General features: G+C 38.0%; 1 protein-coding gene across 3 annotated transcripts in view; it reads left to right on the top strand.

Moving 5' to 3' along the window:
• The first annotated feature begins 6,331 nt into the window (after positions 1-6,331).
• Positions 6,332-13,215, top strand: part of slitrk6 (SLIT and NTRK-like family, member 6) — a 159,093-nt gene continuing 152,209 nt past the window's right edge. For 2 of the 3 annotated variants that reach the window (XM_042512838.1, XM_042512839.1), the window contains exon 1: positions 6,382-6,570. The gene's annotated coding sequence lies outside the window, so the exon portion shown is untranslated. Of the gene's footprint in view, positions 6,571-13,215 lie in introns of all 3 variants that reach the window. The other variant, XR_006107146.1, reaches the window with a different exon arrangement.

Here is a 13,215-nt window from a genome sequence, read left to right on the forward strand (position 1 = left end):
ATCACAACCAATAGCAAGGCGAGTGTGGTATTAAATCTAGGCAAGACAGTTGCCAAAGTTTCATACCATAAATACCATAATGTACAATGTCAACATTTAAACTGGAGATTGGAGTGGATATTTATATTCAAGTAATGAATATTTAAAACATAATGGGAATAACTCAACTCTCCAGCCATCGCTTTGCAGCATTTAGCAATCCAGATTATTTAATCTCAAACTGGATTCCTGGTACAGAATATAAAAATCAATTCATATCTCCCTGAATCTTTTCAGTTTTGTTAAGTAGATGCAAGAACAGTAAATCACAACAGACTCAGCATATTTGTTTGTCTCGAGAATAAACAGCCTGCCAAAAAAAAGAAATGAACCTTTATTCGTGATCATTTTTACATATAAGAATTCTGCGTTCTGCAGCAACCAACAGTCTGTCTGACAGATTTGATGAATAATTAATACAGCTTTGTCAAAATATATAACAGCATTTCCCCATATATACTTCAGCAAATGGCATATATTTAGACTTGTGTTTTAATGGTAACATCAGTGGCATGAGTGGTGGAAAAAAAACAGTGTTGTGGATGTGGTTATTTTTTTCTTTTTTTTTTTCATGAGTCATGCTTGTGTCGCTTCCTCCCAAGTGATTGTGAGGTCACCACAAGCCCATCATTTTCCCACGAGTCGGTTAGTATAAAGTCACTCCTTCCTTCCCTCTCATGCCTCCTTGGTCTCACTTCTCAAGAGTGACTCGTCATAAAAAGAAAAGGTAATGTGCCTCATAAGTCAACGTCAGCTTCAATCATTCAGGAGATGTAAAGGGAGACTGGGATGAGTGTTTGAATGTAGTGTCATTTGACATGCGAAGAAGAGACAGAGCAAGTGTGGTGCGTGTGTGTGTGTGTGTGTGTGTGTGTGTGTGTGTGTGTGTGTGTGTGTGCTTGTGTGTGAGAGAGAGCAAGAGGGGACAAGATGGGGAGACCCCTCTGATACTTCCAAACAATGCTGACAAAAGCTATGCATTATTTATAGCACTGAGACTGCAGGAACCCATCTAACACAAATGGAAATGTGTCACAAAGGAAACTTGTTTTTTTGTCTTTTTTTCAGGTATGTAAAATATTTAAAGTCAGCCAGGTATACCGTCATTCCACACCATTATTATTTGTTATTAATTATTTTGGCCCTCCAACTTTATGGCAACTGGTTGGAAGAAGTTGACCGATTTTGGAAGAAGTCCTAAGATTCTTGAATGCAGGTGTTTTTCCTGCAACAGAGTATTTTTACATTGTGATATTACTATTTTCACCTAAAAACACTAGAATGCCTGTTGAACATATTAAGTAAACAACACAGGTATTTCATGTCTGAAAAGGAGAAGGAGAAAGTGAATACTTATCAATTCCATTAAGTAATTCCATTTTCTGCCCCAATATTCACTATACACATTTTGAACTAATCAAACAAGAGGACACAACCAGAACAGATCAATCTGGATGGACACACAGACACACACACATTACAAAACAAAAAAACACATCAATACACAAAGAAAGTTTTCAGGACACAGTACAGTTTTATGTTAAATATTGCAGCTTTCCTTTGTCTCTTTGTGTACTAGAGCCTACATTTCACAATCATCTTTGCCTTTTTATCAAATAAAAGTGCACTCATGAGGTTATTGCATCCAAAAATGTCTTTCGTTGAAGTCAGTGGTCCTTTCAGCACCACAGTGAAATAGACAGCTCCTCTGCTCTCAGGCACTGATGCTTGTTTTTACGTTTCAGCACTCTGACCGTCGGAGCGCTGTCCATGGTGCTGATAGCTTTCTCTTTGACTTTTCTGCTTTCCAAATACAAAAGCCAAAGAAACACATACAAAAAGTAGCAAAAGTAAAAGTACTTGTTGTGCTGAATGTCTCTTTTCAAAGTGTTAAACCACCTTAAAGGTCACAAATACTTCAGAAAGTATCTTGATGCAATTACTAAATTCTTCATAGAATGTATCAAAATAAAATACAAAATATTGATGAAAAAAACATTAAATTACAATTTTTTTTTGATGTGAACATTTAAAAATACATTCTATATAAGCTGCATATTTTAGGCATTTAGTAGCATCAAGTTGAGTTCTGTTAATTTTCCACATCATAGATTTAAAGTAACCAATCAGGATATCATTGAGGTGGGAGGTTATGAATTCAGGTTAATGCTCATAGTTTTGTTTGAGATGTATAACACTGACATACGGGTGGTGTATGGTGAGTGTACTTCAAATCTATCAAATTAAAAACAAACCAGGTCTCTGGATGATCTATAAAGAGTAAACACTAACTGGCTCCAGTCTTTTATAAACAATTTTATTTCAACTAACTACAACGGTGTCTGTGATTTGTCTTTCTAATGGTTTACAAAACGCACAACTCATCAGAGAACATCCTCCCACCAGGGCCAAATTTGGTAAATCCAGAAGTGTCTTTCTTATTATTAATGTGGGATCTCCCATAATCCATTCTTACATTATTAAGCTTCTCTATTTGTGCTCACTCACACACTTGAAAGCAACAATAACATGAATTAGTGAATGCACAGTATATATCCATTGGGGAGAGCGTCATTTTGGACACACTATAGACGAAGTATGTCGCTTTCAGTCCCCGTTGACAGGGCACAATCAGGCCAGAGCAGCTGTTTATTCTGGAAGCTAGGTGGAGGACGGGGCTGTCATGACGTTCCAAGACCAGTAGCTGCTTCGACTATTTTCTGTCACACACAATGTGTGTTCAGACAAAGAGGCAGCAAAATACAATGACCCCTGGATCGCTATTTGGCAGAAAAAAGGATCATGCAAATTGCACTTCTAAGCGAAGAGTATGGTTGCAGTCGCTGGGGTTTAGTAGTGACCGCCGGTCGGACTCCTGGTGCTTTCGTTTCATGTAAAAGATCAAAAACCAAAGGGAGTGGATGTAAAGTCTTTGTATTTGGCCCTGTTGTTGTTATTCCTCTATTATTTTAATATAAAGAGCTGGATTATATGAAAGTAAACATGTCTTTAATAAACAGTCAAGAAAGTGTCAATATAAGGGTTGTGCCACATGTTATATGAGAGAAATTAGAATGTTGAGGTGTGGAGTGTGAAACTATAGTTTGGTCACTGTTCCGAAATCTCACATATAACTTTTTAGGCCTTGTGAATATGAGATAAAGGCCTGGCTTTCTGTTAAATTAAGAAAAGCACATGTTAATCATCCAAAGTGCAGCTGACTGGAACAAAGAATGTTCCCCATAAATGTTTTAATGAGGAAAGACAACTTTGTGCCAATGTTAACAATGGCAACCCATCTGCTTCAATACTGGAAACTGATAGCAACTGACATACTGTAAAGAGCAAGAAAAAGAAAGTCCATGTATGAGGCGGAAAGTAGGTAAAAAAAAACAAGACTTTAACCAAGGAGACTGCTGTTTGAGTCTCTTGTAAAAACCAAAAGTCAGTGTTGCTGTGTATAAATGTACATTATGTAATTTACATACAGCTAACCCCACAAATGAATGTATTGTATTGAATCTAACTGAAAGGTGGTGTTTTAAATTGATATGTGTTGATCATACATCACTATATTTTTTTTAAGTCTCGATTTGCATAACAGCCTTAGAATTGAGCTTCAGATCGTTTTTGATCACAAGAGTTAGAGACCAAACACAGCAACCCACATGAGGATTGTTCCTCATCACAAAGGGATTTGACACATTTTGCTCTGAAACTTGTATCTTTGCTGTATACTTGTTTCATCCAAGCATTTATCTAAACCCTAATATAGTACTATATGGATTTGCTAAGGAGGGGATGTAATTGCCTGCCTAATCTTCTTAAAGCTCTGCCCTCTAAACCATTGAGACTTGCATGGAAATGGCACTCTTTACAATATTAACAAGTAGTTTAGTCTCTGGCAGTAACTCCACCTCTGCAGTAGCAAAAGTCCTCCTTGCTTTGGATGTGTTGGTAACAGTCTGAGGATAAGTGATGTGCTGCAGGGCAGCGACTGTTGTTGCTGAGGCTGAGCAGAGGGCATGCTCCTCCACCTCCACCTCTATCTGTTCCAACAGTTGAACTACGACTAGTGACCCCCACAAGCTTCATTTTTCAGCCTTCCCTGCAGGCCAGCACTGTTATCCACCTGAGTTATAGGTGGAAGTTCCACCACTAAAAAAAAAAGCTTAATGGTTCCTTGGCTATTTTTCTTAATTGAAATAGAAAAAAAATGGAAATACACGTGTTGCCTGGTTTGGACACACTGTCAGTCTATATCACTGCCGTTTTGTTTCCCTCCCTGGAAATAAAGAGGGGTTAAAGAGAGTGTAAAAAGATGGGGAGAGAAGGTGTTTCTTCCTCCCAGAGGTAATTACATATTGATCCAAGTCACTGAAGATCTAAATGGTGACACTGCGTTTAGTTTTATCTTAAAAGGAACTTGTCTGTGTTTTTCTTTCTTTGTCCCCTTAACTTCTACAGTGGCTGAGAGTGAGGAGAAATGATATTCAGCTAATTACATTTTCATGGAGCCGTCCCTCTCCCCTTGTCTCCCGCTTTCAGGTCTCTGTTGTTATGGACTTTACAATTACTTGATAATTAAATGGTGGAGGTCTTTCTACTCTACTGTTTGCAAAGTCCTTTATTCGTTCTATGAGGGAGACTTTTTAAATTACCCAGTCAGTCCCTTTCTCCGCCTCTCGCTCCTCTCTCTCTCTCTGTCTTTCAGACTTCAGTCGCTGTCTGTCCAATGATCCAGAACAGCCTTCAGTGTCCCCCCGCTGATGAATTAAAAGTGTTCCTTTGGCATTCGAGGCCTTGGTGGAGGATTCAAAGGTAGGAAGCAAAGAAAAAAAATCTTTTCTTTGAGGAAGTGAGAGAGAAAGAGTCTCTCCATGGAGTGCTTCTGCCAAGATAAACTTATTTTTTTTTTAGGATGCCAGAAGTGATGGACGATATTAACAAAATGTTAACGGCAATGGCATCTCAAGGCCACCAGTGTTTATGGGGGGGAAAAATGCACTTTAAAAGCTTAAATGGGGCAAAAAATAAATAAATAATAATATGATTATTAAGCATTCAAGTCATGAATAAAGCTGTGTGGCTTTGTGTGTTGTTCCGAGAGCTGCTGACAGTTTTCATTCACTCATATCAGCTGAGGAGGAGAGACAAAATGAAAGAAAAGTTCTCTTTTAAATTCAGGTGCCTTAACTTTTTTTTTTTCCTTTTTGTTCTGCCAACAAAGCGTGCCCTGCTTGACCCTCGGTTATTGTAAAATTTCAATTCTGTGTTTTATCTCGCACATTTATTTCGCAACACTCTCCAGGGTCTGGTTCACAGTCTGCGCACATGTCTGACTCACTCCGAGTTTCTCCATTGAGCTGACTGAGGTGTTGCATCACAAAGCTGTGGAGTGTGAATAAGTAGAAAAGCATTTATCCCTACAATTCTGAATCTCAGACAAGCTTCAAACTCAAAGATAGGTCAATGTGCTCAGCTCTTTTCTTTGACTGACTTAAATTTGATTGCACAATAGCAGTATTTGTAGTATTGATTGGCAGTTTGTCTCGATTTATTTACTGTATATAAACTAGTGCTGATTATCTAATAATTACCAATGCAATTAAAGTGATACTGACACCAATAGAATACTGTTTTGATACTTTTTTTCTCCATTCATCATCATGTGAATGAATGCATCTAGTTGCATAAAATCCAACCACCAGTCATCCTCATGCTGAAGATTTGCACACAGATTTTATAGATCTGGATACAAAAAGATTCAAGTGGAACCAGGGCCAGTGCTTCCATTTAGGTGAACAGTAGCTGCTGTTATTTATTGATTGATTTATTTAATCTTTTTTTTTTTTGTTTGTTTATGGGTTTTGTTCATTTGTCTTAAAAATGCTAATGAAAATAAATAAATCACCACAATAAGGCGCCTTAAAAATAAAAAGGCAGTAAAGATGATTAATATATTTGAAACATTTTACATGAACCAAATAGGCTGTAATTTGATTTTGTATCACTATTATTTTGTTTATTTTTTAAGTATTTATTGTATACATAATGTCATGTATACGTACGTTTATTAATAAATAATTTAAAATAAAAACAAAATGTCAAGGGTGGCGAAATGTGTCAAGATTGATGAGTAACATTACGCAGTAACCAACAGCAGTAACTGCAGGCTCCAACCGTAACCCTAAAACAACACACATTAACGCGAGATCAAGGGTGCCAGCAGCCGGATAAAGGCACCAAAGAAGAAGAAAAACAGCAACTGAGGAAACAGGAACCGTTACTACCTGGAAGTTTTCTGTGTTGTTATAGTCGGATTTTAACAAAGCAAGCACGGATGTTACGTTTTAATGGTGTTGTAAACTTTTTTTGTAAGTGAGAGAAAGTCGCGAGAGACGGTTTTTAGGACCGGAAAACATGACACGCATCCTCGGCGCTCATTAAAATCAGCTGGGCAAGTTTTCACGAATGGGAAGAGTCGGACTCAAGTTTGGCCCCGCAAAGCGCCGTGGACACTGCTGAAAGGTAAGCTTTATTTGGCCTCTAGCCGTTAACTTACAGTCCATTAGTATTGTGTGTTGTCAAAGCGCTATACAGAGAGATTTGCACTGGTATTATTTAGTTTAAAGAGCTGAAACTGTATTGCTTAAAAAAAAGCCGTACTGTCATCACTCTGCTGAAGTTATGAAGATGTATGTGGTGTATTATGTGTATCTGTATTCGCAAAACGCCAGCATGAGTCCTGCATAATTTGATATTGTTGACACTTTGCGCACAGTGGCGTGCCCAGACTTTTTTTTGCTGGGGTGGCCCAAGTTGGGCACTGACTTATGCAGAGGTGAAGCATGAGCGCTGCTGTGGATGCATGCATGAGAATAGCTTAAATTTAGCATTTTTGTCTTTGTCTTTACTACCCTACTTTAATTACTATTGCACTGTCTTACATTCATGTTTATAGTGTATTTTATATGATATATAGACCTTCAAATCACAGCAAAAAAGGGTGATATCGCACAGATGTAAATAAATAAATAAATAAATAAATTAGCCTGTGTGAACAAACATTTTAAGGGTTGTATCACTTCATTGTATGCAAAATTAGTCTGACCAGACACTACTCAGGAACATTACTGTCTCTCAGGCTTCAGCATGAATTGCACCTGTAAACGAATATTCATTTCATATTGGGGTGATACCTGGGGTGGCCAATCCCTAGACACACTGCTGTTTGAGCACATAAATGTTGTACTGCGTTATGTGTAAGCTATATTGGCGTTTGTTGTTGCGGTTTATGCTTTGCTTTATGAATATGTTAAATTGGCCTTTGTCTTTCATTGCTGGTATGGTACATTGCAATTAGAGGTAGGGCATATTTGGTTTTTGCCCAGAGTGCAAAAGTGCACGCGCTGGTTCTGCTTGGAACGGGGTTATTTCAGTCGATACCTCAAATGGGATTGAGTGCCTATATCTAGTCCTTTTAAAAAAAAATAAAATTCAATCCAACATCATGAAAAAAAATGATTTAAAGGTCTAATGCTAATGGTCAGTCTATAGTAGATGTACCAGCTATAGTCGTAGCCACTTCAGTTCACCTTCAGTGAGGATGGCCAAGGTGACTTAATTCACCAGTTCACCTTAATGTGTTCATCGGTGAGTGATCATCCAACCAGACCATGGTAAAGCACTGATGGGCGTGGTAGAGAGGAGTTTATGGAGAGCATTCGAGTAAGTGAAAATGAAAAGGCAAAAGCAGTCAGGCGTTGTACAAAAAAGGATGACAAAATTTGCAAATTTGCACATACTATTATACTTTTATACTACATACTAATTTTCTGTTATTTAGGCTATTATTATTGTTTATTAGCTATGTCGTTTATCTGTATTCACACCAAGTTTGAGTGTCTTCATTATCTCTTTTTTTGTTTGTAGTCAGTACAGATAAGATCTGGTTTTATTTGCATGCCTGGGGCATGAAAGTGCTAGGTCTGGCACTGACCTGTGTGTTGTGTCCTTAAACTTGGTTTCCACCCAGGGATGTGGCCTTGCGTCCTGTGTCACACAAAGCGGTGTGTGCCTGATGGGTGGGATGGGTCGTTTTGGCATTTTTTGGATAGATAGATAGAAAAAACAAGTTGTTTAATAACCTAATCTTTGCCTTAACCCCGAGATTCAACCTACCTCAGACCTCATGGGAAACTGTAACCTCAAACAGAGATGATTTTGACTTTATTATGTTCATCGATTTACAAAGACGCCCCTATATTTCTGCTTGTAGACTGCGGGCATGGCTGCAAACAAGACTAGAAGTTCCTACAAAATTTAAAATGACTTTTATCTGACTGCTGATAAAATCTTCAAATTGACCATGGTAGCGTTATAGTGGAAAATATGTAAAACTCAATGGTGCCAATATATTGACGTTTGGATGGGCTTTATATCCAACTTTAAAAAGCTACAGAGATGAGGATCTGAATTCTGGCATCAAGAGATGCCAAGCGACAACAGCCTTTCGAGCCAGTACATTTCCCATGTACACAAGTGTGGACCAAATATAAAAATGATAGGAGTTCATGATTATATTCGGAATGCCTTCATACTCACATTCCATCTCAATAAAGCAACAACAAATCAATAAATTAACCTCTGTGCTTCCATTTAAGTTGCAAAACCCCTCAGATGACTGTGTGAACACTTTGCAACCACTTTAGAAGCTATCCCATGATACCTTACTTCAGTATCAATTCTCAACTGCTAAATGCCCATTTTATTGAAATGTACATATCATATTTCCTTATCTTTTTTTTTGCCCGAGCCAAGCCCTAAGCCATCTCCCCGTCTCTCTTTTTTAACACATTCCACCTCAATCTCCCTCTCTTTTTCTTGAACCCCATCACCCTTCATTCTAAAAAAAGGGACTGAATATCTTATATCATTCTACCTTCACTCTCCTGCTCAATACCTAGTCTATCATTTCCAGGACTCAAGGGCCAAAATGAGCAATATTCACTTATATTAAAGTCAATGAAACTGCATAATTTACCCTCAAATGGGCTTTTTTTGTATCACAGGGGCCTGGAATTGCAGGAACAGCCTATCATCTGACATATAAATTGCTAAAACACATTTTTTCTGAAACTACAGGGTATCATTCACTGATTGGTTGAAGTTATTTCCAGGAGAACCTTTCCAAATTCTTGGTCAGCACATAAATAATCGTCTTATCTGGTCTGTAGTTCACAAAAAATTGTGATTTCTTGCTTTATTATTTCATCATTTAAAAGCAAGTTGCAAGTGTGAGATGGATCATTAGGGTGCCTTAGTTTCTCATAAAAGTTATACATATGTATATATATATATATATATATATATATATATAAATATATAGACAAACACCTGTCTTGATGTCTTAAATTCTAGTTATTTGTTTAGTTGAAGGTGGTAGTAGACCTCTTATATAGGGGGGTTAATGTGTTAGGTTTTTGGGGTTGGATTCTAAAAGCTTTTTCTTGAACCCCATCACCCTTCATTCTAAAAAAAGGGACTGAATATCTTATATCATTCTACCTTCACTCTCCTGCTCAATACCTAGTCTATCATTTCCAGGACTCAAGGGCCAAAATGAGCAATATTCACTTATATTAAAGTCAATGAAACTGCATAATTTACCTCAAATGGGCTTTTTTTGTATCACAGGGGCCTGGAATTGCAGGAACAGCCTATCATCTGACATATAAATTGCTAAAACACATTTTTTCTGAAACTACAGGGTATCATTCACTGATTGGTTGAAGTTATTTCCAGGAGAACCTTTCCAAATTCTTGGTCAGCACATAAATGTGGCCGAGAGCCATGCCTGACTTGTACCGATGTATTTTCTTTTAATTTCCTATTGACTGATCATGCAATGCAATCAACCATACTGTTAAAATCTTGTCTCATCTTAAGCCTTTTTGACATGCATTAGATTTCCTATCAGGGACAAGCAAATGAAGATAATTAAAAGAATCTCCCTTTATAAATATATAGACAAACACCTGTCTTGATGTCTTAAAACGGTTTGTCTGATATTGTTAAAGGGAGATTCTTTTAATTAGCTTCATTTGCTTGTCCCTGATAGGAAATCTAATGCATGTTAAAAAGGCTTAAGATGAGACAAGATTTTAACAGTATGGTTGATTGCATTGCATGATCAGTCAATAGGAAATTAAAAGAAAATACATCGGTACAAGTCAGGCATGGCTCTCGGCCACATAGGCTGTTGCAGTGGTTCTCAATCTTTTTTTATGTCAAGGACACCTAAATTGATACACTGCAGGTCACAGACTCCCATTTGGAAAGATATTGCTTCAGGGACCTCCATCTGAAAACATTTTGGTTTTTAGATATGATTCAGAGTAGAATTCTATAGTTGTCACCTACAGCTGAGGAGAAAATTGTGGAGGAAGTGAAACCTATAATCGCTCGTCACTCTTACGAGTCTTACTCGATTTTGGCTCGCTCCTGTAGTGAATTAAAGTGTTAAAACAAACTATACAGCATTTTTCTGGGAGCCTCCTGAAACTTCCTCAAAGACCCATACAGTTCCTGGACGCTTGGTTGAAAACCACTAACTTGGAGCACAACTATGGGGCGGTGTGCCAGGCCACAGAGAAAAAGAGAAATAAGATAAAGAAAGAATAATAGAATTCAAATATGAACTATTTTACAGTTAAGGGTTCTCCCATCGTGTAGCGTGCTGCTTACTCATGATGGCAAAAGACTTCAAACCAGAGAAAATTCAGAGCAATTTTATTTTAACCTGCAGATTGGTGTTGTAGGATGGGAGTGTTGCGTGCATTAAAAGAAGTCCAATCACAGACCCACAACAGGCTGTGAAAATGTCAAATTTTAAAACATATCAAGGTGGTAGTATTTCCCTTATACTCAGTTGTGGAGAGAAAAAAAAATAACAACCTGTGACTTTTGGCGCTCCAAGTTCCCTCATCGCAAAGTCAATGTGTTAGATTTTTTGTTCTACAATATAAAATACCTTAGTAAATACCTTGCTTCCAAATGTTAAAGCTTTTACCTGTTGGTTGCTAATAAATGGCTAAATGAGACTCCAGAATGTCGTCACATTGAAAACAGCTTTACAGCCTCAGTGTGGTGGCGATGTTTAGTCATGCAGAGGTGGTGTGGCTCCTTTTTAGACTTACTTTAGTTGCATTTCCACTCCAAAAGACATAAAACTAGAGTTCATTTGAGAGGATTATTTTGCTAAACAAAACATGTAAGCAATATAAAGGTTTGATCCCCACAGCTTATTTCCTGACAAAATCCAATAGAAAAAAAAAAAAACATTTGATTTTTGTAGAGGGAAACAGGGCGATGTTAACTTCCATATATGGTCGGCTGCTTGCATTTGTTAACCCATCCCTGCCAAGAACAGATTCCCCCTAGGGCTCCAAACATGTCAGAGCCAGCCGTGGTATAAATTTTACATTTTGATGTATCCTTGGAAGCAATCACAACTTTACAATGTCAAATTTGGGTTACACTGACAGCTCTTTTATTAGCAAAGGCCCTGAGATGCTTCACAGTTAAGAAGGTCTAATGCAGCTTCTTATTTCCACACAAACACCAGACAGAGCATTTTTGACCAGGGCAAATACAAGATGATCAAAAGCGCTTTTTATTTATTTGAAAGTGTAGCCTAAGTGGCAAATAATCTCTCCCAAAAAGATGCACAAAAAAAAAAACAGCACAGTGATGGTGCCTTAGGGGAAATGATTGGCATAAACCATGTGTTAACTCCAGATGACCTGTTAATCTTAATAGTGGGTAGCAACCATCCTAAATTGACAAAGACATGGGATGGCAGGTGCTCACTTGACTCAACATGCTTGAAAGTAAGTTTTCCTCACCAAAATCCAACAGCTCACCCCAGTGCAACAGTGACATCACAGGGTAAATGTATTAATAAGATATTCTATTCTTTTTTTCTGACACATACATGAATAACCTCACAGCTCCACAGCAGTTGCTAGATTTGACATAAATGTCATTTCGACCTCTAAGGTGTCATGATTGTGAGGAGGAAAGTGGCAATTTTCATCGGTTTCTGGAACGGGTACGGTACACCGATGACAACCTACAGTAATGATGAAGGAGCATTAAAGGACAAGTATGTAATAGATTATGAAGGATTCTAGTCAAAAACGTGTATATTCTCTTGTGAAGCATGCTTTTCGATAAAAGTAAAGAGAGTGGAACATCTTCTAAAGCTCTGATACCTTAAGACATTGGCCCATGCTTTTGCTGCATACTCAGCATGAGCATCCCCTTAGCACACATGCCTAAGAAAAGAGTCAAGTAAGCCTTCTTTGAGCCAGAATGGCCCACTGGGCAGGAGGAGAATCTCTCTTTTGTTTCTGTACCATGAGCCAGTTTGGCATACTAGAGAGTGGGAAAAGTTATTAAACCCCTGACAGATTCACAACATAATGTTCAGGTTGACTGCTTCACCAGGACTCCCATAGCCATGAAAAGGTTAAGAGCATTTCGGAGATTATGTGCCATTTAGGAAAGCCGAGAAGGGCTGGTGCTAAATTTGTCTTTGCCAGGCGGATCAGTGCAGAGCCAGAGGCTGAAGATCTATGCTCAGTGCCACTGAGCAGTGATCTGCTCTCTCTGGCCTAACCTCCCTTCGCCTCGCCTTGATGAATGAGAATAAAAGTTCTGCATAATATATTGGAAGATATTATATTACTGCTGCAGCATTCTATAGATTAAAAAGAAGGAGTAAAACAAGATGTGCAGCGTACAAAATAAAAGACTGGGGCTCTACTTTTTATGCAAATATAATTAATCACTGTAATAAACTTCTTGCAGGTTGCAGCTGAGTATACGTTATTAAAATAAGTAGGGAGTTGTGTATTTCTGGAAGGGATTTAAGCATAGATGTACAATAATAACTAGATGCTGAGCCCAAAGATGGCGTCTGTTCAGTGCAATTGAAACTGCTCACCTTGTGCGCTTAGAAAAAAAATTGTGTGCATCAGAAAAAATCTAAATATAATGGGCCAGGCTGATGTGCACCTCTACAAACATATAACCATCCATCCTGATTTATGGTGGGATGCTTGACACTTTTCAAGAGTGTTGCTTGACAAAATAAAGAGCGATGCAGCA

Source organism: Plectropomus leopardus, chromosome 24 (assembly GCF_008729295.1).
Source record: "Plectropomus leopardus isolate mb chromosome 24, YSFRI_Pleo_2.0, whole genome shotgun sequence".
In the NCBI taxonomy this organism is placed as follows: domain Eukaryota; kingdom Metazoa; phylum Chordata; class Actinopteri; order Perciformes; family Serranidae; genus Plectropomus; species Plectropomus leopardus.